Source organism: Cimex lectularius, unplaced genomic scaffold (assembly GCF_000648675.2).
Source record: "Cimex lectularius strain Harlan isolate CLEC.00 unplaced genomic scaffold, Clec_2.1 scaffold51, whole genome shotgun sequence".
In the NCBI taxonomy this organism is placed as follows: Eukaryota; Metazoa; Arthropoda; class Insecta; order Hemiptera; family Cimicidae; genus Cimex; species Cimex lectularius.
The window spans coordinates 699535-724695 of record NW_019392674.1 but is presented as its reverse complement, the minus strand read 5'-3'; the positions used below and the strand labels follow the sequence as shown (position 1 = coordinate 724695).

The 25161-nt window shown below is 34.2% G+C and overlaps 1 long non-coding RNA gene across 1 annotated transcript; it reads right to left on the bottom strand.

Moving 5' to 3' along the window:
* Positions 1–1095: 1095 nt before the first annotated feature.
* Positions 1096–25056, bottom strand: LOC106662389. Its single transcript, XR_001339890.2, has 3 exons — positions 24975–25056; positions 5031–5083; positions 1096–1189 (listed from the first exon to the last, which is right to left on the bottom strand). It is a non-coding gene; the product is annotated as an uncharacterized LOC106662389 (long non-coding RNA).
* Between the last annotated feature and the right edge of the window lie 105 nt (positions 25057–25161).

The following is a 25161-nucleotide window of genomic DNA, read 5'->3' as shown; positions in this document are numbered from 1 at the left end:
CGCCGTGTCAACAAGTACCGTTTCGGCCACCGACGCCCCGGTAGCCGTTATTACATTAATATGATGAATCCGACGGACTCCTGGGAACTTTCAATAGGAGGCGCACTTTACACGACAAAGGTTTTCGTCGTCTATGACAAATATTGTCTGAATATATTATCATAAAGACAATTCATTTCCTCGGAAAACATACTTAACTTACTTAACTTTATAAAATATTCCAATCATTACATTGTGACCTAATTATCTACTCCTGGAAAATGACCGCCCCTTCTGATCAAAAGAGAATTGCCGATATCAAATTTTAAATTAACGGCAACATTTCATAAAGGTTATGATTAAATGTTAATCAAATATTGATTGTTGTTATCCAAACTGTATTTGCGATATTCATGGAAAGGAGAAATTTTTAATTTACAACTCATTGCTTCATAAATATTATCATTAAACCGCATTTAATCTATAGTTATTACCATTCTAACGAACCTTCTACTTCTGAAAATTACATTTACTCTTCAAATATGTAAACATAATTACGCAAAGAGTAATAATTATAATAGCATTGCTTTCACATTCAATATGAGCAGAAGATAAATATAATAATTGCTAAGTTTTTATTATATCAGGGAATTGTGTTATGCTGTGTTTTAGCTGGATACAAAAATAAAGTAAAATAAAACGGATATAAAGAAAAAACGATTTAGCGTGGTCTGTACAAAAAAAAGAAAAAGGAATCACTCACTGAAGGGTCGTAGTGAGGTTGGGGTTGCAACGCCGTCGAACGGCCTATGGTTCAGGAAGTGAAAAAACAGGATGGGAAATTTGGAAAATATTAAAGGAAAAGTGAAGAAGTGCTCATGGGAGAGGTTTTTTAATAAAGAGGAGAGAGGTGAGCAGAGAAGAGGTTTTTTTATTCACAGTAGATTCGCACTGGGTGACAGAACGAAGGGAGAGGTTTAGGAGAAGAGTCAAAGGTTCAGTTTCAAGGCTTATTTTGTCTGGCCAAAACATACTGTATAAACAATTATAACCATTTAATATTTACAAAGTTTCAGGTGAAGCGACCTTCTTGAGTAACCTGCAGTATCTTGCTAGCGATGGAAGACCCTTCGGACGGTTGTTCTGGGAATGTTAAGCACCCTGCCACATACGGTTTACTTCTTCCAACTTCCAACAATTCTAGACGAACCTGTAACACGTAAAACCAGAACTCAGACAAATATGAAACTTAAAAATGATACAACATAAACAAAAACAACACCACCATTAGAAGGAAGCTTTCAAAAAAACCCACAAAGAAAAGATTGACTATTACAAAATCTAATTGTAAACACATGCGAGAGATTTTATCTGTAATTTATTTACCTGTAATCTTTTAAAACGGACCAATTGTTTTTGTAAGATAATCAATGGAAGATTGCCTAAAGAACATTGAAAATACTAAGGATGGTTACTTTTTTCTCTTCATGTGTATGTCTTAAGAATACTAAAATTTCCTGACTAAGTTTCTAACGGTCATACATAAACAAACTGTACAACAAATTTTTTGGTGTAATTTATGAAAAAGTATGTAACCAGTAAAATATGACAGTGGAAGAACATAAGTTTAGAGACAACCGGAAAAGAAAATTTAAATAAACTAATAAAATAAAAGTAATAAACGAGCTTTTTCATAGAACTAAACTGGATTACAATGTTAATTATTTATACTCCAGACCGTTTAATGAGGTTAAAATAATAGGGAACGCAAGGAGTTATCAGCTGTACTTAAATTGAAACTTCATTGTTCAATATTTAACTTAAAGAAGTTGAAGATATGAAATATACAATAGCAATCTGCATTATTTTATAGCCGTATAAAATAAAACCAAAACACCAGAAAATCATTCTGTGATAGATTAAATTTATTGCGTAGTTTTGATGGTAATATCGTGTTATCTCCATTGTCGGTCCAGGGTTCGAATCCCGGTACAGCCCATCGGCTTTTTTGTTGTTAAATGGTTAAAAAGTTTGAAAGAAGAATTGTAAAGTGGGTTTAGCCCTCGCCTACGACGCGTAAAGCCGGGAACATACCCGACGCAAATCCAAACTCCGATTTTCCATAAGGTTGCATTACCCCCGTGCACATCTACCCGATGCTACCCGACGCAAATCCAAACTCCGATTTTCCATAAGGTTGCATTACCCCCGTGCACATCTACCCGATGCTATGCCAGGCTAACCTACCCGACGCTCTGCGATCCCCACTGTCCATATTTTCGTCGGGTTGCATCGAGTAAAGTCGAAGACAAAAGAACCGGACACTCATATTTTTATTCAAACTACGTGTATATTGTTGTTATATTAATTGCAACATACGCATGTTAATATAAACCAAATTAATCGAGATCAAAAATTCATTAGTTTTTATAAAAATTATTTAATTATGATGGTTAGGCAGAAAGTTTATCAAAACCCCGGAATAACTTTATTTAAAACGATTAAATTTAACTAACAATTTATTTCATGGTTTTGCTCAAAATAATGCATTAAGAACAAAAGAGGCGTTGCGACTGTGATACTGATTTTTGACACACGCTGTGGACTGTAATTGACGCGCGCTTGACGTCGGATAGATGTGCACACCCTGCCAAAACGTGGCAAGGCGTCGGATAGCGTCGCATGACGTAGCATCGGATGTATTCCCGGCTTAAGGGTAGTTGGACGTTAAGCCCTCCCGTAAAACAGGAATTACTTTACATTTTGCTAACTTTATCTGAATATGTTTTGTTTTCCTGGAAGAATCGTTCCCTATCAAAGAGGACTTAAATTAAAAGAACTGCAACGCCAACATTGCCAAACACACCCCTGACGTCGCTCTACCTATCTGACCATAGTCGATTTCTGTACATTTTTTTATAGTTTGTATTTAATGCTCAATTTAAAGCGGGGAACACACTTACCTGTTGCAACACTACTCGACGCTACCCGACGCAACCCGACGCCTTGTCTTCTTTTGGTAGGATGTGCACATCTATGCGACATCAAGCGCACGCCACGAACCGTCACATGGCGAGGATCACAAAAATCACTTTCACAATCGCAACGCCTCTTTTGTTCTTAATGCACTATTTTGAGAAAAACCTTGTAATAATTGTTATTTAAATTTTATGAGCACAACCATGTAATATATTGTTAATTAATTTTAATTGTTTTAAATCATGTTATTCCGGTGTTTCGATAAATTTTCTGCTTAATCATCATAATTAAATAATTTTTATAAAAACTTATGAATTTTTGATCTCGTTTAATTTGGTTTGCTTTAAAATACGAATGTTGTAGATAAATTCATTATATCAATAAATGGTATTCCGGTGTTTTGATTAATTTTCCAACAAATCATTAAAGTTATTTATTTATTTTTTTTTAATAAAAACTAATGAATTTTTGATCTCGGTTAATTTGGTTTAAATTGAAAGAAGTATGTTATAATTAATATAACGACAAAATTACATATACTTAGTTTGAAATAAAATACAAAAAATATGAGTGCCCGGTTCTGATGCTACTCGACGAAAATAGTATAATTTTATAAGCAAACCCATGCAATAAATTGTTGGTTAAATTTTATGAACAAAACCATGTAATAAATTGTTAGTTAAATTTTATGAGCAAAATCGTGTAATAAATTTTAGTTAAAGTTAATAAACAAAACCATGTAATAAATTGTTAGTTAATTTTATGAGCACAACCATGTAATAAATTGTTCATTAAATTTATTATTTTTAAATTATTATTCTTAAATTTATTATTGTTAAAAGTTATTCCTCTCTTTGATATATTTTCTGCTTAATCATCATAATTAAATAATTTTTATAACAGCTCATGAGTTTTTGATCTTGTTTAATTTGGTTTGCATTAAAATATGAATGTTGTAATTAATGTAACGATAAAATGACAAATACTAGTTTGAAATAAACTACAAAAATATGAGTGTCCGGTTTGACGCTACCAAACTAGAATGATGTAATTTTATGAGAAAACCATGTAATAAATTGTTAGTTACATTTTATAAACAAAACCATGAAATAAATTGTTAGTTAAATTTTATGAGCAAAATCGTGTAATAAATTTTGGTTAAATTATGACCAAATCCATGTAATTAATTGTTAGTTAAATTTATTCTATCAATAAATGGTATTCCGTTGGTTTGATGATTTTTCTGCCAAATAATTGAAACTATTTTTTTAACATAAAAACTAATGTATATTTCATCTCGTTTAATTTGGTTTACATTAAAATAAGTATGTTACAATTAATATAACGACAAAATTATATATACATAGTTCCAAATAAACTACGAAAATATGAGTGTCCGGTTCTGACGCTACTCGACGAAAATGGTGTCATTTTATGAGCAAAACCATGTAATAAATTGTTAGTTAAATTTTATGAACAAAACCATGTAATAAATTATTAGTTAAATTTTATGAGCACAACCTTGTAATAAATTGTTAGTTAAATTTTATGAACAAATCCATGTAATAAATTGTTAGTTAAATTTTGTATGCAAAATCGTGTAATAAATTTTAGTTAAATTTCACGACCAAATCCATGTAATACATTGTTAGTTAAATTCATTCTAAATGATTTCTGGTTTTTTGATCAATTTTCTGCCAAATCATTAAAATTAATTTTTTTAAATAAAAAATTATGAATTTTTGATCTCGCTTAATTTGTGTTTATATTAAAATAATTGCTGTAATTAATATAACGACAACAATTCATATAGTTTAAAATAAAAATACGAGTAACCGGTTCTTTTGTCTTCGACTGTACTCGATGCTACGCGACGAAAATCTGGACAGTGGTGTTCGCAGAGCTTAGAGTAGGGTAGTGTTATGGCATTGGGCAGATGTGCAGGGGGTAATACAATCTTATGGAAAATCGGACTTGGATTTGCGTCGGGTAGCATCGGGTAAGTGTGTTCCCCGCTTAAATCTACTGAATAGATGTATTACACTTAACAGCTAACCAGATCATTGACGTACCCTCCTTATACCCCTGACGTCGCTACACCTGATTGACTAGGATCTGTATCAATCTGAAACAAAATGACGTTATATTACATGTCTAAAAAATTTAAATTATTATTATACCCCATTAAGCAACAAAGGAACCTCGATTGAGAGCAATTTGATCGTAAATATTTCCAAAATTTTTTGCGATGTTGATAATTATATGATAGCTCTTAAACCAGTACTGCTTATTCGTGGCCAGAAATATTAAATTAAATTAAATCCAAGCATATCCAGATTTAATTTAGACCCCGGAGTAATAACGTGTAGCCCATTTCAAACATGGTCTCCGGGTCATAATTACTAATAACAAACAAATGGTATAAATTGCCCTTAATTCTCCAACCCCATTACTCACCCTTCTCCCACGGCAATGGAGCGGAGAGGCCCAATAGAATGCGAAGGCTATTTGTTTTGCAATTACCATCTCGTCATGTCTCGCTCTAACAAGGTGTATTATTTGAACTGGCTCAGATTTAATGGTTATTTATATAATGAGTCTCACGGCCCTGAGTATCTCATTACCAGGGTAATTTGATGTTCGATTTTTTCGTTCTTTCTTACGAGCGAGTCGTTTAATTTTCTTTGTCCATTTTCGAATAGCCTTTCCCTCATTTAGCGCATATTGGTTGCGTAATCCATCGTGGGAAGATTTGCCATAGTAGTGTTATAATTCATTCACCTAGACAAAAGTAAAGAAGGTTCAAGAGTTCTTAGTTGCAACAACTTCTCCAGATAGATGAATGCAGTATTGCAATTTACGCGAATTTATTTTGCACAGCTAAATTACGCAAATATCTATAAAATATTAAACCGAAGACAATCTTTATCCAAATTAATAAGGGAGCATTCTGATTTGCTGAATTGATCTGGTTGCCATGATATTTCTGTACAGGGCAGATACATATATTTTTCTAGATCATAAACTTCTACTATCAAAATAATAAGTATAACTTTCAATTCATTAAGGTTTTTAGTTGAGATAAAAAAGTCAATGTCACGAGGGGATTCGAACCCACAACCTTCGGCTAAATACGCCGCTGCTCTACCACTTGAGCTATCGTGACCTCGATCTACTCGGACACTAACTGCCCATATCAACCCCACCTTTCGAATTTTCCATTGTGAACAATGGCAAAAGGAGGGAAAATTCGAAAGGTGGGGTTGAGATGAGAAGTTAGTGTCCGAGCGGATCGAGGTCACGTTAGCTCAAGTGGTAGAGCGGCGGCGTATTTAGCCGATGGTTGTGGGTTCGAATCCCCTTGTGACGCTGACTTTTTTATCTCAACCAATACCTTACTCGGATACACTTATCCAACGCAACGCAACACGACGTGACGCATCGTCACGCGATGCCTTATAGCATATTGGTGAGGTGCACATCTGTATGTCGCAACGTTACAGCCATACAGTATATCGCAGTAGTATTCACGAAATGGATAGCTCTGAGGAAGAGATGGCAGCACCAACGGTCTGTTTGCTTTCAACGACGAACAGAAAAAATTCTTACTGGAAATGTATATAACGAATATCATACGTTGATTTCTATATTAAAATCGGAAAAAAATGCTGTTCAATTCGATATGAAAAACATATGATGAAAGAAGTTGAGTACCTTCAGCGAGCAATAAAGGAACAGATCAGGAAAATTAATACAAATTTTTATATACCGTACATGGTGTCCTTTAATGGCCCGGCTGAATTTCTCTTGAACCAATGATGCTATATATAAAAAAAAGTTGTTCCATATTTTTTGGAAGGCCCAGTTCAACTTCTAAATTTCAAATCCGACCCCATATATCCTAATACATCACATTAACGGATTTTTATAATAGAAATGATAAATGATGGAGTGAGTGTGGTGTTCAATCCTTTTTAAAAAGATAGTTCCTAATCACAGTAAGTTGTTTGCAACGATCCGGATTTCGAGCCTTTTACCTCATCATCAGGTTGAAGGACTATTTATATGTGTTATAATTTCCGCGTTTCGCACGTTCGAATTGAGCGTCATTAAAAAAATCAGCTGATAATTGGAACGTCGCGTTGGCGGAGGTACCAGCGGTTTCACTTTGGCAATTCATGTCGAGAGACGTGGTTGTAGAAGTCATTCAACCTGATGATGAGCTAAAAAGCTCGAAATCCGGATCGTTGCAAAACAACTTACTGTGAGTAGGAACTATCATTTTAAAAAGGATTAAAGAATTTTTTACGCCGATAACAATGGTGTAATCGTATTTTAGGTTAATCAAAAAATGAAAAGGTTATGGCAAAACGTTTGGACAAAAATTTGTTAGCTATTTATTATTCAAATTTCATGTTCGTACTGCCTGCCTTGCGTAAAAATTCAAAGATTTGCTATTTTGAACCGGTGCTTAGAGCGATAGAGTCAGGGGAGATGGATTGGCAAGCATTTTCTATCTTTTGCCGCTGTTCTTCACCTGAGGATTGGTGTAGGCACTGTTTTATAAATAGCCCAAAAGAAAATGGACAATTGGAGTTAAAACGAGTGACCGAGGAGGCCGATAGATCGTGCCTATCACGGAAGTGACGATTCATCTTCAAAGAAATGCGGAGCACCCATCAAGCTGGAGAATCATTATTTGCAGGGGAACATCATCTAATAGGGGTGGTAAAACTTACCTCAAAAAATTGAGGAACTGAGCACCATTTAAATTATTATCGTAGAAATTTGGCCCCTATAAATTTATTTCCGAGAAGTCTACTCCAAACGTTGATACTGTGAACCACCCGATGATGACAAGAGTCGAAATTCTCGGATTTTCCCCTGCTCACGTTTGAAAATTCCAACGGTTTTGTATGCCATTAGATAGAGGTGAACTTGGATTCATCAGTCCATAGCATGTATGAAGAGCGATTTCTTCAGCTTCCCAATCGTCACTTGTGCAAGGAACGTTAGACGTCTGTCATTGACAGAGTCCCGAAGTACCTGGACAAGATGAGAACGATACGGCTTAAAATTGTAAGTCCGGAGTATATCATTAATTTTTTTTAAACCTAAAACCCTTCCAACATTTGAGACAGAGGAATTTGGATGTTTGTGAACATACAGTAAAATTCACTATTTTTCGTGGTCCGCTTGACCAATTAATAACTTTCAATTAATTAAGGTTTTTAAGTTGAGATAAAAAGTCAGTGTCACTAGCGGGATTCGAACCCACGACCTTCGGCTTGATACGCCGCTACTCTACCACTTGAGCTATCGTGACTTCGATCCCCTCGGGCACTAACTTCCCATCTCAACCCCACCTTTTGAATTTTCCCTCCTTTTTGCCATTTTTCAAATGTCGTGTAATCGGATTGGATTTTCGGCGACAAATAAGATGGCCACGGAGAGCTTTAGTGAAGTGTACTTCATTTGAATCAATTAAATTCACTATTTTTCGTGGTCCTCTTGACCAATTAATTGAATACAGTAAAATATTCAGTACCTCGTCGAAATTACCCTGCCGGTTTCTTTTTACCATAACTATGTCATTTTTTGTCTAATTCGGAATCCGATTGCACCATTGTTTTCAACGTAAAACATCCATTAAAATGATCTGTTAGGATGTGTAGGGTCGTATTTGAAATTTTGAAGTGGAACTAGGCCTGAGGTACCCCGTACAATTTTTCTCCAAAAAAGGTAAAAATTTGAAACGAGACTAAAAAAATGTTAAACATGTATTTTTTTGTTCTTTGATAGCGTCCTTCAAGAGTTGGTTCAAGAGAAATTCAGCCGGGCCAGCTAAATAAGACACCCTGTACACTACATATAAACTCCTAGATATTCATACCAGAATGTCCGATCCTCGGATTTATCAATAATGACCATCTTGGTTTTGGCGACACCAGTCCACTTTCATCTTTTTGTGGACATCATCAGTTCAGGTGACCACTGTGGGACATTGGTCCGAGTCGTATTCGAATCCCGACTTAGCTGATGGGTTGTTAATCAAATATAATGTGAAAAAATATGAAAATGTGTAACGTTGTTTGGCGCTCGTGAGCGATACCCAACAGGTAGTTGTACGTTACTGTTGGTAATATAAAAACATTTACTAGATTATATTTGCTAATTTTAGTCTAATTTGCTTATTGAGAAAAATAGAAATAACTAATTTATTTCTTTTGATACATATATTTTTAATGAAAGACAATTGCCCTATTAAAGTATTGATTTTTAAACATATACCTCTTTTTAACATTCTGTTGATCGTAGGGCTTCAAATAAAACAGGAGAATTCAACCTGGCACCTGCTCTTAGCGCACCATTATTACATAATTACTATGATTATCTCTTTTCGAAATAAATTGAACTATCGTGTACGGAACAAATTGAATTCAGAAAATTTTAGTAATTGTTTATTATATGGTCAAATTACACAGGGTAGACCCGAGAAAATACATTTTCGTTTTCGGCCTTCTTTAATAACTGTGGCACGTTAACCTTTTAAAACTGTCATACCTAACACAACGTTAATTGTACAACGTTATTTAAAATATAATTTTTTATTACCATTATTAATATCCTTTCATTACTTTAAAAAGTAACAATAGACACATAATAGAGGCGTGTCATGCCTTGGCTCCATACAGAGAGCGTGTAGGCATGCCGCCGGGTTTAAGAAGAGTCCTCGAGCACGGTAGCGAGTTTCAGAGTCCCCTGTTCCGCTTTTTAGGGGAAATTGTTTTTTTTTTATTGTATATAGTATGTCTTATGTGTTATGTGTCTATATGTTTTGTCTGTGTGCATGTATTTATTAGCGTGAATGGCGAGGGGTGAGGGTGAATATAACGTCATCATCGCCCCTCGAACGATGAAAGCGGGTGAGTGTATGTTCGGGGTCGATGGCGGAATATTTATAAAAGTACCCCATCGACCCCAATCTAGTTTAGTTTTAAGTGTATAAATGTATTTATTTGTATGAACGTGTATAGAATATAGACTTAGTGGTGGCTGAAATGACCTAGATGTCGGAAGCCCCAGCAAAAAAAAAAAAAAAAAATAGCTAGGAAAGTTTCAACTTTTTTTTTATAATTGCATAATTTACTCATGTTAAGATGTTTTGTTATTGTTAATTGCTGTTTTGTTAAAAGAAATTTAAAAAATGGAACATTCCTTAAAATTTCTTAAATAGAAAAGATAAAACATGATCTTGAAGAAGGAAGCAAATTTGGTTGTTACTGGCAGTCTTTCGACCTATTTTAAGGTCATCATCAGTGCAATACAACGTTAAATATGTCTACGGATTGACTATTTAAGTTTTTGTAGGAGATTTTAAATTTCCTTGAAGACCGACTTTCCCAACATTGCCAAGGACCGTAACATTTGTAACAATTTGTACAATCTAACAGTACAAGAATTGCTACAGCCCTTGGCAATGTTGAAAATTTGTCGATCTTCAAAGAAATTGGAAATCGTCTTTGAAAAGCTTAATTATACAAATTTATAGATATATTTAAGATGCATTAGGATTCTTGGTCCGATTGAACAAATAAATTATTTTCAATTAATTAATCTTTAAATAAGATATTGGTTGATATAAAAAAGTCAGTGCACGAGGGGGATTCGAACCCACGACCTTCGGCTAGATACGCCGCTGCTCTACCATTTGAGCTATCGTGATTTCGGTCCACTCGGACACTAACTTCCCATCTCAACCCCACCTTTCGAATTTCCCATCCTTTTAGCCATTTTTCACAATGGAAAATTCGAAAGGTGGGGTTGGGATGGGAAGTTAGTGTCCGAGTGGATCGAAATAAAAAAAAATTATGATTGTGCCCAGATGATGATGTTAAAGCGTGGCAGTTAACAAATGAGTAATACAGTTTTTTTAGAGGAATGTAATCTACAGTAATAAATATAATAATAATATTATAGTAAGTTCTTGTCTTTGGAAGATATTAGAACAATAATTTACATGGTTGCATCTGGATGTTTAGTTCCACAACAAACGTGTGTGGCAAGCCAGTTATATCTTCTTTCTGATCATTGAGGACAAAAAAGACCTTCCTTCTAAATCAATTTCATACACACAAGGGAAAGAGACTAAAGAAAGTTGTACATAACACAATGGCAATGTGGATTCTGGAAGATCGACCACGGACAAGGATGACAAAGGGAATCAATAAAGCGTAAAAGTCAAATATGCACGCGGACGTGGACCTAGGACTAAGGGGCGACAGGGGTCAAGTTGCGTGTGAAAAGAAGAGGGTTCGCCCCATTGCCCACTGGATCTAAATAAATACAAGGGGAGGAGTGACAATGGGAAACTCCATGGGGCGAACAATAGTGCTTCCACTTAGTCGCCCCGTCGAGAGATGGCCCTATGATTCTCAGATAGTCGATAATACTCCTATTTGTAGATCTCAATCTCGCCTTTATTCGCCTCTGGGGTTTTACCTTCCAAAGTTCGCCACTGAAATTTACCTAATCTGTCTTAAATTTTCAATCTGATTTATGGACAAACTAATGGACAACAGCATCTCGCAATGAGACAATTGGTTGTTTCAAATCCCAGTGGAACGATTCACGAAACGCCCACTAACTAAATTAGAACATTACGTTCGGGCCAACTGTCTCTTTTCAAAACAACTGCCTTTACAACGCCATTCACAATTTATTACTATTCTGATATATTTAACTTTATAATTTATAAGGAAAAAGCATAAATGTAGGCCTATATACCGTGGTTTTTTTTTTGGTTTTTTTTGACAGGCATAACACCAATGTATTGTATAAAAGACTCCCTTCAGGCTAGTAAATATATTCACTGTAGGTAAAATTTAGTACAAAAAAATACAATAAACAATGTACAATGAAACTATTGTACAATGAAAATATTGCCTAAGAAAAATACCAGTGGGCTCATAAGCTCGTAGCTGGGTTAAAGAACAATTATCTTATCTTCTCAATATGGATTAGCCTTAATTAGAATTGATTATTTGGAGATCGTGAGATGCGGTCTGGTGTGACGTAGGTTTTAGAACAACATTTTCTTTATCCTGCCAACGTTTCGAACATTATTGAGATCATCTTCAGGGACTGGGATTTATAAATATTAAATTCACTAATTTCGTGGTCCGCTTGACCAATTAATACATTACAATTAATTAAGGTTTTTAGTTGAGATGAAAAAAACTTAATGGCACGAGAGGGATTCGAACCCACGATCTTCGGCTAGATACGCCGCTGCTCTACCACTTGAGCTATCGCGACCTCGATCCATTCGGACATCAACTTTCTATCTCAACCCCACCTTTCGAATTTTCCCTCCTTCGTCGTGTAATCGGATTGGATTCATTTGTCTTCGAGAATCCAATCCGATTACGCGACATTTGAAAAATGGCAAAAAGGAGGGAAAACACATAAGGTGAAAAAGCTAGTGTCACGAGTGGGATTCGAACCCACCTTACAAAACAAAAAAAATAAAATTTTTAATTATGTTTTTTACTGAATTTTTGCATCCAGCCAACAACCAAAGTTTTGCCGAGTCGACCTAGCGTTTACTTTTTACATTTACTTATTAAATTCACTCAAATGAAATGGCCACGGAGAGCTTTAGTGAAGATATACTTCATTTGAAGAATTAGTGAAAATAATAAGTTAGTGAATTTAATAAGTGAAAATGAAATATATCTTCACTAAAGCTCTCCGAGGCCACTTTATTTGTCGCCGAGAATCGATAGATTACACGACATTTGAAAAATGGAAAAAAAGGAGGGAAAATTCAAAAGGTAGGGTTGAGATGGGAAATTAGTGTTGATCGAGGTCACGATAGCTCAAGTGGTAGAGCAGCGGCGTATCTAGCCGAAGATCGTGGGTTCGAATCCCGCTCGTGCCATTAACTTTTTTTCATCTCAACTAAAAACCTTAATTAATTGTAATTTATAAATATTGTTTAAATTTTACATACGGGGGCGTCGGTGGCCGAAACGGTTTAGGCGATGACAGCGCTCATCACTGTAAGGTAAAGGTCTGGGGTTCGAATCCAGCGGCCCTCCATTCGAACCCGACATCCGACAAATGTTTTTTTTTTAACATCGGCACCCCGAGAGTTCATATAACCTCGTAGTTGAAAAAAAAAACAAAAAAAAAACATGCATTTCCATGCCATTCATTCACAGCCTATCACATAAATTAAACACTGATAACTTTAAAATAGCTCAAAATCTATAAAACAATTAACACACTTTTTCCCAAAATTAATCCCACACCAGTAACAAATAAATCTGGCTTAATTTACAAAATCAAATGTTTAAATTGTTCGGCAACTTACATCGGTCTTACATTCAAATATCCGGATAAGAGATTAAAACAACATATCTATGATTGCAAAAAAACCCAAACAAAATCCTACAGCACTAGCTACCCACTATTTTGAACACCAATACAATTTCCACTCTAAGAATCCAAAAATATTACACACAGAACAAGACAAACATAAACGTAACTTTTTAGAAATTGTTTATATCAACAGGATAAACACACCATCAATTACAGAACAGACACATGCTATGCTAATTTCATTAATCAAATTCAATATCTACAACATACATATATGATCATCACAGACACAATACATATAATGTAACATAGAAAACAATGATCACATTCCACACATCAAACATTTCTACATAGTCTAATTTTTCAACAATTTGGCTTTTCTTTCCCTAATTATCCCCGTCTACATAACCTGAAAGGCCGATCCATTACCCATTTTTCCCATTGTCGATTCCTTTCACCTCTAAGAAAGCCGACTTCTCATATAAAAATGTTTTTCTATCCCGAATTCCTTCCCCACCCCTTCAAAATCCAATGTGTATAAACATAAAACAGCAACATCTCACTGGCACACGATACACAAGAATGGCACAGAAAACAAACATTTTGAGTGAGTATACTTAGATTGAATCTAAAATTTACAGCATTGTATAAATTCATTGTTTTCACTTCCTACATGTATTTGTAAAATTTAAGCAATGTTTATAAATTCCAGGCCCTGGAGATGATCTCAATAAAGATCGAAACGTTGGCACGATAAAGATTTCTAGAACCTGCGTCACCACAGACCGCATCTCACTATCTCCAAATAATCATTAACTAACGGTCACTAAACACCACGTACTAAATATAATTTTCCATGAGTCAAACTAATACTAATAGTGTTAAGTAAAATATTTAACAAAACAGAATAGAAACATGGAAAAACTGTAAAAATCCACCTACAAAAGACCACCACAATTCGAGTAGTGTGATACATCACCAACATTAACCTTTTTCGCTACAACCATGTGCTATTTAAGCATCGATCCGCCTCTTTAATTAGTTATAAATATTTCATTGTTTGCATATCGAATTTGGGGGGGTAGGATGGCGGATGTTAGTTTAGTTAAGTGGGGGAGGTTAGCCTACACTCTCGGGGGTTGAACCACCCTTCTATTAATTGAATGGGGCCAATACCGGCCTCATCCCTTATATTCATCCCTTCCTTGTCGGATAATTCAGATGACTAGATAAACGCCCACCCTACAAAACGCAACCCTCATCAGACCTCGCTCATAAAGTTATAAAAGTGGCACTTTTTAAAACTGTTTTAAATGGGAGGGGGGAGCTAAAAAGTAAATTAGCAAACCGGTTTAATTTTCCTTCCTGATTTACTTTAATTTGAGCCAGACAATCCAGCCCAATTTGGATGGATAAAATACAAATACCATACATACTCTTACTAATTTGTTGAAAATGCAAGTATGGAGGAATGGTCATATTTGCCAAAATTGCAATGCATAATATTGGTGGAAAGAAAAGCGGGGATTTCTTATTCTCTAAGCAATGCAGCCTTCTGTTTTATTGTATTTTTCCTAGTTCCTTTGTTCACTTCAATTGATTAAATCCTTTATTTACTTCTTTTCTTATGTCATCGACAGTCAATGCGGATGTTATTTTTCGCAGGTTTTCTTGGTGGCTTAGGTTATTCTTTGCTTCGCATTCAATACTATGAAAAATTAAATACAATATTTTTAGTTGTCTATTGACCAAATTACCTCTTACAATTAATTTATTTTTTATGTAAGGTTTTAGTTGAAATGAAAAAGTTAGTGTCAGGAGCGGGATTCGAACCCACGATCTTCGGCTCAATACGCCGCTTCTCAAACCAATTGAACTAGCACGACTTCGATCCACTCAGACACCAACTCCCCATCTCAACCTATAAACTTTCGAATTTTCCCACATTTTTCCATTTTTCAAATGTCTGTAAGGTTTTGGTTGAAACATTAAATCACGATTCGATTCTCAGCGCTGGTTCGAATCCCGCACTAACTTTTTCATCTCAACCAAGACCTTACATAAAAAGATTAATCAATTGAAAGAAGTAATTTGCTCAATAGACCCCTAAATATAATAGATTTAAATTTTCATTGTTGAAATAACTATGAAAAATATTATAAATAATTGAAATAATTTGTGTACTTGTGTATTTGTACTTCCATTTAAAATCATAATCAAACAATAAACAGCAAATATACAAAATTTCATTAAATTTTGTCAAGTTGATCCGAGCATAATAGTACCCAAAAATAAGCCTAATTTACCATCATTAGATTATGTGATGGTGGTGACCCCCTTATTTTTCAGTTTTTTTTTTTTAATTTTAAATTAATTATTTTCTACATGTTACATATTATATATACTACATGTGTTAGTTGCAATAAAATTATTAATTAGATATTAATAAAAAAAATTCTAACTGATGAATTATTATTCAAAAGTTTAATATTTATAAATTTGATGAAATTGAGAAATATTTCATATGACCCCCTTAAAAGCCACACTCTTTACTTTATTTGTTCAAAATCAATCATTAACGTTTACACATCTTCTTGTATCGTATATTTTGTAAAATTTGTTTCCCAAAATATAATAATTTTCTAGTAGAATAACATTTGGAAAAATATCCACGATCGGTTGATTAACTTCAGCTTTATACCACACAGACTTCAATTGTGCCAAAGGATTTTTGGTTTATTATTTTTCTTAAATCCATTATATTTCGTGGTCCGATTGACCAAATAACTTCTATCAATTAATTAATCTTTGTGTAAGCTATTGGTTGAAATCAAAAAGTCAGTGTTATGAGCGGGACTCGAACCCACGACCTTCGGCTAAATACGCCTCTTCTCTACCACTTGAGCGTGTATATGTGACTTCGATCCACTCGGATACCAACTTCCCATCTCAAGCTACCTTTCGAGTTTTCCCTCCTTTTATTTTTCTTAAAGTTATTCGAAAATCATTTTAAAAGGCATGAAAAATTGATGTGACTATATTTATAAAATACAATAGTTTCATAAAATAATGCATTAAAAGTTTATGAAAAAAAGAAAGGAATGTTTTATAAAAGATGAAACACTAGTATGAAAACTAAATCTCCTAATAAAAATAAACTCAAAATTATCATTCTGATAAGAAAAAAATAATCATGTGTTTTATTATATACAAGTGTTCTATTTCATCCAAGTGTTAAATAGTGTTAATCTTTAAGAAAACAATATATGTTATTTAATTGTTGGTTATGGCAATAAACTTAAAGAGTCATATTTATCGTAAGCTCAATTTCGTTTTGCCAGCGTAAACCATGTTTTCCTTTGGGCTTTTTCTTCTTTTTTTGACCCAGTCTGGTCTCGGCAGTGGAAAACCCGCCCACGCGCAGTTCGACGGAAAGAACTACGAATATTTAAAACAACGCTTCGGTTTGACTGAAGAAGAGTTACAAAGGCTCGTGCGAACCGTGAAAAACGAGCTGAGACAAGCGCTCGATGAAAAATACGATAACGAACAAGATAGCTTTAATTACGACGATATTGGCGACATGAAAATGCAAAGGGACGGAATGGCCACTAAGTATGTCGAGAAAAATGAAGGTAAGAATATGGACGATTTTATTATCCATGAGGAAAGAAAGAAGGATCAGAAAATAAGAAGGCAAAAAGCTGGTCCGGACGGGCAAAAAGTGTCTCTAGAAAATGGTAAACCTGTGCAGAATAAGGCTTTCAACGGTTACAGGCGCAGAGAAGAAAACCAGCCACTTCGGGCCCAACCGATTTTCGAAAACGCGAACAGAGCGAGCAAGAAAAGCAAAACCGGCCCGATGCCAGTTGAGGCCAAGCCTGTTAAAACTGCGGAAGAAAAACGTAAACCGATCGACATGAGAGACGATTCGATCTACCTTGACGAAGAAAGCGAGGATCAACCTTTTTCTTACTACATCAATCCGGACGTTCAGGATATCCACGAACAGGCGAAAAGAGACAGCCAATGCAGTAAAGGAGACGCCTCTTCGACCGCGGACGCCAACAAAATTCAAGGGAACGCGAATTTAAAAAAAGACACTCGACACGATTCAACATCGAGGGAAGTCGCAGACAAGAAGACGTCCCCCCAGAAGGGTGTTTTCGCACCGGTGAAAATAACAAAATACGTTAACAACGGAGGAGGTTACGAGGAGGCTGGTGAGTATATCGTAGACCTACCAGCCGGTCTTTTAAATCCTGCTGAAAAAAGTGAAATTCAGAAAATGGGCGAAAATATAAAATACGATAAATAGATTTCTAATATGATAGAAATGAGATTTTTATTTGTATCGATTATTGCGATCTGACACATTTTGGGTTTTTCTTGTTTTATAATATTCTAGAATATTGTAACCATGAAACAAGTGAAATAAGCACATTTTCCTTACTACACAGTATTGTATATTACCTCCCCAGTAGAAGTACGGACCATAGATAAAAATAGATCCCCCCCCCCACAAAGAAAAGACCATGGAATGACAATGTCAGTAATTTGGTGCTAAAAAATTTGCTAGTTAAGACATTTGTATTATTAAACTACGTCTTTTAAAGTTTTGTGGCTTCCACATTTTTCAAAATAGTGGGAAAACCTCACATTCATTTTACTCAAACTGGGCAAAAAACCCAAAGAACCTTTGAGCAAAAAGTCAATTAATTTTCGTTCACTGATCTAATTTTTTGAGAAAATTGTTGACTTCATACTCCAAAATTCAAAAAGAGTGCTTCTTGAGTTTGATTTCCGTCCTTATCACTCGACTTAAAAACTCAACAGAATAGGCTCATTGGTCATGTTACCTATAACTTTAACCTAAAAGAACATTTTGGATCCTTTTTACCAGACATCAGTAAACCTTTGTTTGTGTTTGGCATCACGGGCTTGTTTACAAATTAATCCACACTTTTCTTTCCTATTGAATTAAAATTTAAGGTAGCAGCTGATGTTCCTCAAGGTTCAGTCCTGGGACCAACATAGCTTCTTGTTTACTTGCCAAAGTTACCGCATGTCCAATTGTTCCTATTTGCGGTCGGCATTACCCTCTTTTCGACCTCATTGAGCACCTGTACAATCACTGAACTATGATTTATGTAAATTGGATAGCTAATTTAAGAAACGGAAAATAAGAATAAATACTAAAAATACATTATCGCCTGTAAAAAACAAATATGTCAATTTATAATGTATTAATAAGATTGTTTTGCCTTGATGATGACCTTAAAGTAGTTTGAAAGCTTGGCAGTAAGAACAGATTTTGCTTCTTTTTTTTCAAGACCAACGTTACAGGAGTTTTGATTGATTTTTTCCTTATTTTTCGCACTATAATGGCATAAAATCTAAATATTGTTTACATAGCTTAAGAAAGAAGTACTCTGCTTTGTGCCAATTGTAATAAGGTGAATTTGGTTGGAAACCTGAAAAGTCATGCATTTTCAAGTGGAACTCAAGACATAGTGAAGATAAAAAAAATTTAGGTGAACCTAACCAAAAAATGTCTACTTTGTATTGACATAAAAATTCGTGTCTATTGGTTTTACAGTGTACATAAAACGAATCCGAATTGGTTTTTAAAAAACAATTTTTCTGTGAACTATATGCAAAGCTTCTTTCGTGTCTGCAAAATTTTCTATATTTAACCTCATTTAATATAATATTTCTTATTAGTTTCTGATTTTATACAAATCCGTAAATCCATAAGAATCTTGAAATACATGCATGAAAAAGTCAAAAAAACGTATTTTAAAAAATGGTTTAATATTTTTTCGGCTCCTAGAGAGAAATAGAGAGAGAGAGAGAGAGAGAGATAGATAGATAGATAGATAGATAGATAGATAGATAGATAGATAGAGAGAGAGAGATAGAGAGAGAGAGAGAGAGAGAGAGAGAGAGAGAGAGAAGTAGATAGATATAGTTTTATTTAACAGATCTAGCAAATTTACTTTGCGAACGACCTCTCTTACAATTAACGAGAAAAGAGAGCGAGGGAGAGGAAGGGAGTAACACAGGATGAGAAAGTGAGAGTAATTTAACGAATAAAAGAATAGTGCAATAGAAATAGAGAGAGGGGGAGAAAATTAGTGAGAAAGAGAGAAAAAGAGAGGGGGAAATAGAGTGGGAGTGAGAGAGAGAGAGAGAGAGAGAGGGAGAGAGAGTGTCTTGAAATTTATTTACAATATTACAATTTATTAAGGTTTTTTGGTTGAGATAAAAAAAGTCAATGGCACGAGCGGGATTCGAAACCACGATCTTCGGCTAGATACGCCGCTGCTCTACCACTTGAGCTATCGTAACCTCGATCCACTCGGACACTAACTTCCCATCTCAACCCCAACTTTTGAATTTTCAAGGAGGGAAAATTCAAAAGTTGGGGTTGAGATGGGAAGTTAGTGTCCGAGTGGATCGAGGTCACGATAGCTCAAGTGGTAGAGCAGCGGCGTATCTAGCCGAAGATCGTGGGTTCGAATCCCGCTCGCGCCATTGGCTTTTTTATCTCAACCAAAAAACCTTCATTAATTGTAATATATTAATTGGTCAAGCGGACCACGAAATTAGTGAATTTATTTACAATCCATTGCAGCTCCAGGGCTGCTACTCGTTAGTTTATTTTTATCCAAAGATATGTTCATCCCATGTCTTATTATATTTTACTCCCCCCTATTCTTCATAGAACTATCAATAATGGAAGCCGCCAAATGCCCCTTAAACAACTTCGAAATCTATGGAAATGTAACAAATGACAGTCGACAAAGATATTTCACCGGCCGTGTAACCGGCTTCTTCCCAGGCTCGCCTTCCATTTTACTCATCCGACAGATCAGGGGAGAGATTAACCGAGTATTAATATACTATAGCGCACTGGTCGATTATCAAAGTCTGTTTGGATTTATTTGTGTTTAAGTAGGAGGCCGGGTCCCTGCTGAGCTGGAATGTGCCAGCCGTATCAAGATGTTATGTCTTTAACACTCCTTCAAGACGCCCCGTGGAGCCATAGCCACTTACTAAACACTTATTTAAATCCCACCTGGTCTCCGCATCACTCCCTTGGATCCCACAGTTACCAACACCTGACCTAACTACATGATTACACTTTAAAGCCCGTTATTAATTTCCTTACTGCCCCATGGGATGATATGGCACCTTTCCAAAACAAGTCCATCAACAATGTAGGAGAGGACTTGATTATTCCTTAAAACCTCCTACGGTATTTGTATTTTGATTTCTGTATAACTTGATCAAACTTACCGTTTTAATGACTTATGTACATCAATTTTATAATCGTAATTTATTTAAACTTATAGTAGGATTTTTATTGTGCAAAATGTTGTGACAAACAACTAGGTAATAAGTACAATTGTACCTACAATTGAAAAGAAAGCTTGTAAAATTATTATCAAATAGTGCTTAAGGAAAATTACATATAAATTGATAAGTAAATTTTAAAAAAACGTGTAAGCTTTGTGTTAAAAATTCCCAACAATTACAAATCTGACAAACAAATAATTAGTGCTAATTTAATAATTATTGAAGCTCAATCTTCTATAAAATTAGAACAATTGAATGTTGCGCAAAGAAAAATTCAAGGAGAAGAATTAATTTCTTGGTAACAACTAAAGCTTTCTTTCGACTAAATATAACAGAAATATCTGTGAAGTGATAAGCTGTCTACTTTAAATTATCACCTATGAAAAATTTAAATTTTTTTTACTATAAATAAAACTGAAAAAGTCCATTTTTTCGCCAACTTTATTAGGCTACAAAAAATTTGACTTGCAAGTACTTTGTAATAAGTAAAGTTTTACACATAATTGAAAAGAAATCTTGTAAAATTATTATTAAATGGTACTTATGGAAAATTACCGATAAATTGATAAGTAAATTTAAAAAACGAGTAAATTTTGTGTTAAAAATTTAATACAATTACAAATCTGACAAACAAGTAATTAGTGCTAATTGAATAATTATTGAATATAAATTTTGCATAAAATTAGCACAATTGAATGTAGCGCAAAGACAAATTCAAGAAGATGAATTAATTTCATGGTAACAACTAAAGCTTTCTTGCGAGTAAATATCTACAGAGGTATCTGTGATATTAATTCACTACTTTCGTGGTCCGCTTGACCAATTAATACATGACAATTAATTAAGGTTTTTAGTTGAGATGAAAAAAAGTTAATGTGAAATGATAAGCTGTTTAATTTAAATTATCGCCTCTGAAAAATTTAAATTTCTTTTACTATTAAATAAAAATGAATAAGGCCATTTTTTCACAAACTTTATTAGGATATGTATAATTCTTTTTAGGCTAAGAAAAAAATTGATGTAAACTAATTTGTAATAAGAAAATGTTTACACATAATTGATAAGAAAGCTTGTAAAACTATTATTAAATGGTGCTTAAAGTAAATTACCGATGAATTGATAAGTAACATAAAAAACACGTGTAAATTTCGTATTAAAAAGCCAGTACTATTACCAAGCGGACAAACAAATAATTAGTGCTGATTGAATAATTATTGAAGATAAATCTTCCATAAAATTAGAATAATTGAAGGTTGCATAAAGAAAAATTCAAGTAGACGAATTAATTTCTCAGTAAGAATTAAAGCTTTCTTGCGAGTAAATATCTACAGTAATATATAATTAGGTATATCTTGATCACCTGATGATTTAAATGATCACCTATAAAATTTTTTAAAACTTTACGTTAAATAAAACTGAATAAGACCATTTTTTGCAGTAACTTTATTTAGCCAATATCAAAAAAGATAGGCATTGCAGAAAATATGTATTTTCAAAGTTTGCCATTTTTTCAGGCAAAAAAGGTGTTTCTTTTTGAGTGAGATCCTGTTTAAGGGATGCCAGCAATACAATGATTGAACAATACAATAAAATGAAGGGTTGAAGGGAAAACTTGTAAATGGGGAACATAACATTACTAAACGTGGAGATAAAAAAATAGTAAAAATAATAGTAACAACTTGGAAGAATAGATTAACTAAACGTGAAAAACTAAGAATTTTCCTTTTTAAATAGTAGGTACTAATTTTTGTTTTGTTTTTAGCCGCATATAAAAATAACAAACACGTGACTTTTTTAGATTTACTTCACATTAGATCTCATTAGAGACCAAATGGAATCATTTAAAGCCTACATACAAAAAACAATTTAACATAACTTTTAATAGTTATTCAGATATCGTGAGATGCGGTCGGGTGTGATGTAGGTTTCAGAAAAGCATTTTCTTTATCGTCCCAANGCTTTTCTGAAACCTACATCACACCCGACCGCATCTCACGATATCTGAATAACTATCGATTAACGGTCACTAATCTCTACACATAACTTTTAATTTGGTGGGTAAATACAGCAGGAAAAGATATCATTTGCAGATAGTGGTGCACAATTTTAATGATATAATTTGGAAATTTATCACTCTTTGGTGAAGATAAAAAGTAAGCTTCATCGCTTGATGAATGATCAAAAAAAATTTAATCCCATTATATTTAGTGGTCTGATTGACCAAATTACTCTTCCTTCAATTAATTAATTTTTTTATGTAAGGTTTTGGTCGAAATTAAAAAGTTAGTGTCACGAGCGGGATTTGAATTAAATCACCCTATAAACACTTAATTTTGACAGCCTTCTCTCGCTTTGTCAAAAACTGTACGAAAATAAACTAAACCAGGCAAGCGTAGCAGATAGCTTCAATAAAAGTACAAATTCTTGCAGTTTACTAACAAAATTTCATTACCTATCATTACCAGCCATTATATTTAGAGGTCTGATTGACCAAATTACTTCTTTCAATTAATTAATCTTTTTATGTAAGGTCTGATCTGAGATGAACAAGTTGCGTCACGGGCGGGATTCGAACCCACGAACTTCGGTTCAATACGCTGCTCTAACCACTTCAGGTATCGTGCCTTGGATCCATTACGACTCCAGCTCTCCATCGCAACCAACAACCATTCGAATTTTCCCTCCTTTTTGTCATTTTTCAAATGTGTTATAATCAGGATTCGGTTCTCAGCGCTAGTTCGAATCCCGCTCATGACATTAACTTTTTTATCTCAACCTAGACCTTACATAAAAAGATTAGTTAATTGAAAGAAGTAATTTGGACAATAGACCCATAAATGTAATGGACTTAATTTTTCATAGTGTTGAATGAACTATGAAAAATATTATATATATTTGAAATAGCTCTTTGTACTTCTATTTAAAATCATAATTCAACAATAAAAAGCAAATGTGCAAAATCTAATTAAATTTTGTCAAGTTGATCCGAGCATAATAATACCCAAAAATAAGTTAAATTTACAATCAATAGATTATGTGGTGGCAGTGACCTCCTTATTTTTCAATTTTTTAAATTAATTATTTTCTACATGTTACATATTGTATGTACTACATGTGTTAGTTGCATGAAATTATTAATTAAATATTAATAAACAAATTATTATTTATAATAATTATTACAAGATATGCTTCGTTTTACTTATTAAATCTATTGTATTTATTGGACTGATTGACCAAATTACTTCTTTTAATTAATTAACCTTTTTATGTAAGCTCTTGGTTGAAATGAAAAAAGTGTCACGAGGGGATTCGAACCCACGACCTTCGGCTCAATACGCCCCTGCTCTACCACTTGTGCTATCGTAACTTCGATCCATTACGTTTGATAACATGCTAGCCTTTATCACTGTAACAACTAACTTAAAACAAAATAATGTTATTTTAAGTCCAAAATTTATTTTCCCTCAAATAATGATCGGAGTAATGCGATTCCTTGAAATGAAAAATGTATATTTATTATCCCCTTGAGTGCCAGTAATGTCATTGTGCCTTAACCTCATTTTACAGTACATTACAGAACAACGAACAAAATTTAACGATTTATCTACAAATTTTTGAACATTTTTACCATGTTTTACATAATCAAATCATTTTATTGTAGTAAATGATTTCATAACATTTCTGACACAATAGAACTTGCATGTTTATGATTGATTCTATTGATTATTTACAACGAAAATTTAAAGTAATGCAAACCAAATTTCAGTGGGAGTGAAAAATTGTATGTTTATTGGCCACTCGAGCGGTGAAGTGTATTCGAAATGAATATGTGATTGTTATTATTACTGATTATTTTTGTAACCCCTAGACCATCTCAATTATCCACCGTCCGTTAGACTTGATCACTGTCATTGTTGGAGCGAGAAACGGAAAACGCCTTCGGCCACCGACTACAAGGTGTTGTTTCAAGCCAAACATAATAATAAAATAAACCGTACTCAGTGACCGGACCGGAGGATTCGAATACTTTCTACACGACTCAATAGAATTTTTGAAGCCCAACTTTCGACAGGACAGAGCACTCCAGGAAAGGCCGTACTGTCAGGACGGTACGGTCCCGGTGCGATCACCCAATAAATATCCTCAGTTTTAAATAAAAACTCAATTTAGATACAAAACTCAAGATAATCAACCTGGAAGAAAGTAAATACAGGGCGACTAGAATGAACACATCATATCCACTCGAGGTGACGAGGACATAAACCTACCTGAGATAAGAGACGGGAATCAAGAGGCTGAATTAAGGTGTTTGTATAAATCAGACGGGGGCCGCTTGTCCTCGCAGCGAGGTGCCTCACACAAATAAATTAATAAATAATAACACACGTTGAGGAGGAGAAAAAATATAAAAGAAAAAAGGAAAAGAAAAGTGTGAGAAGGTGTGGTGGGAGGGAG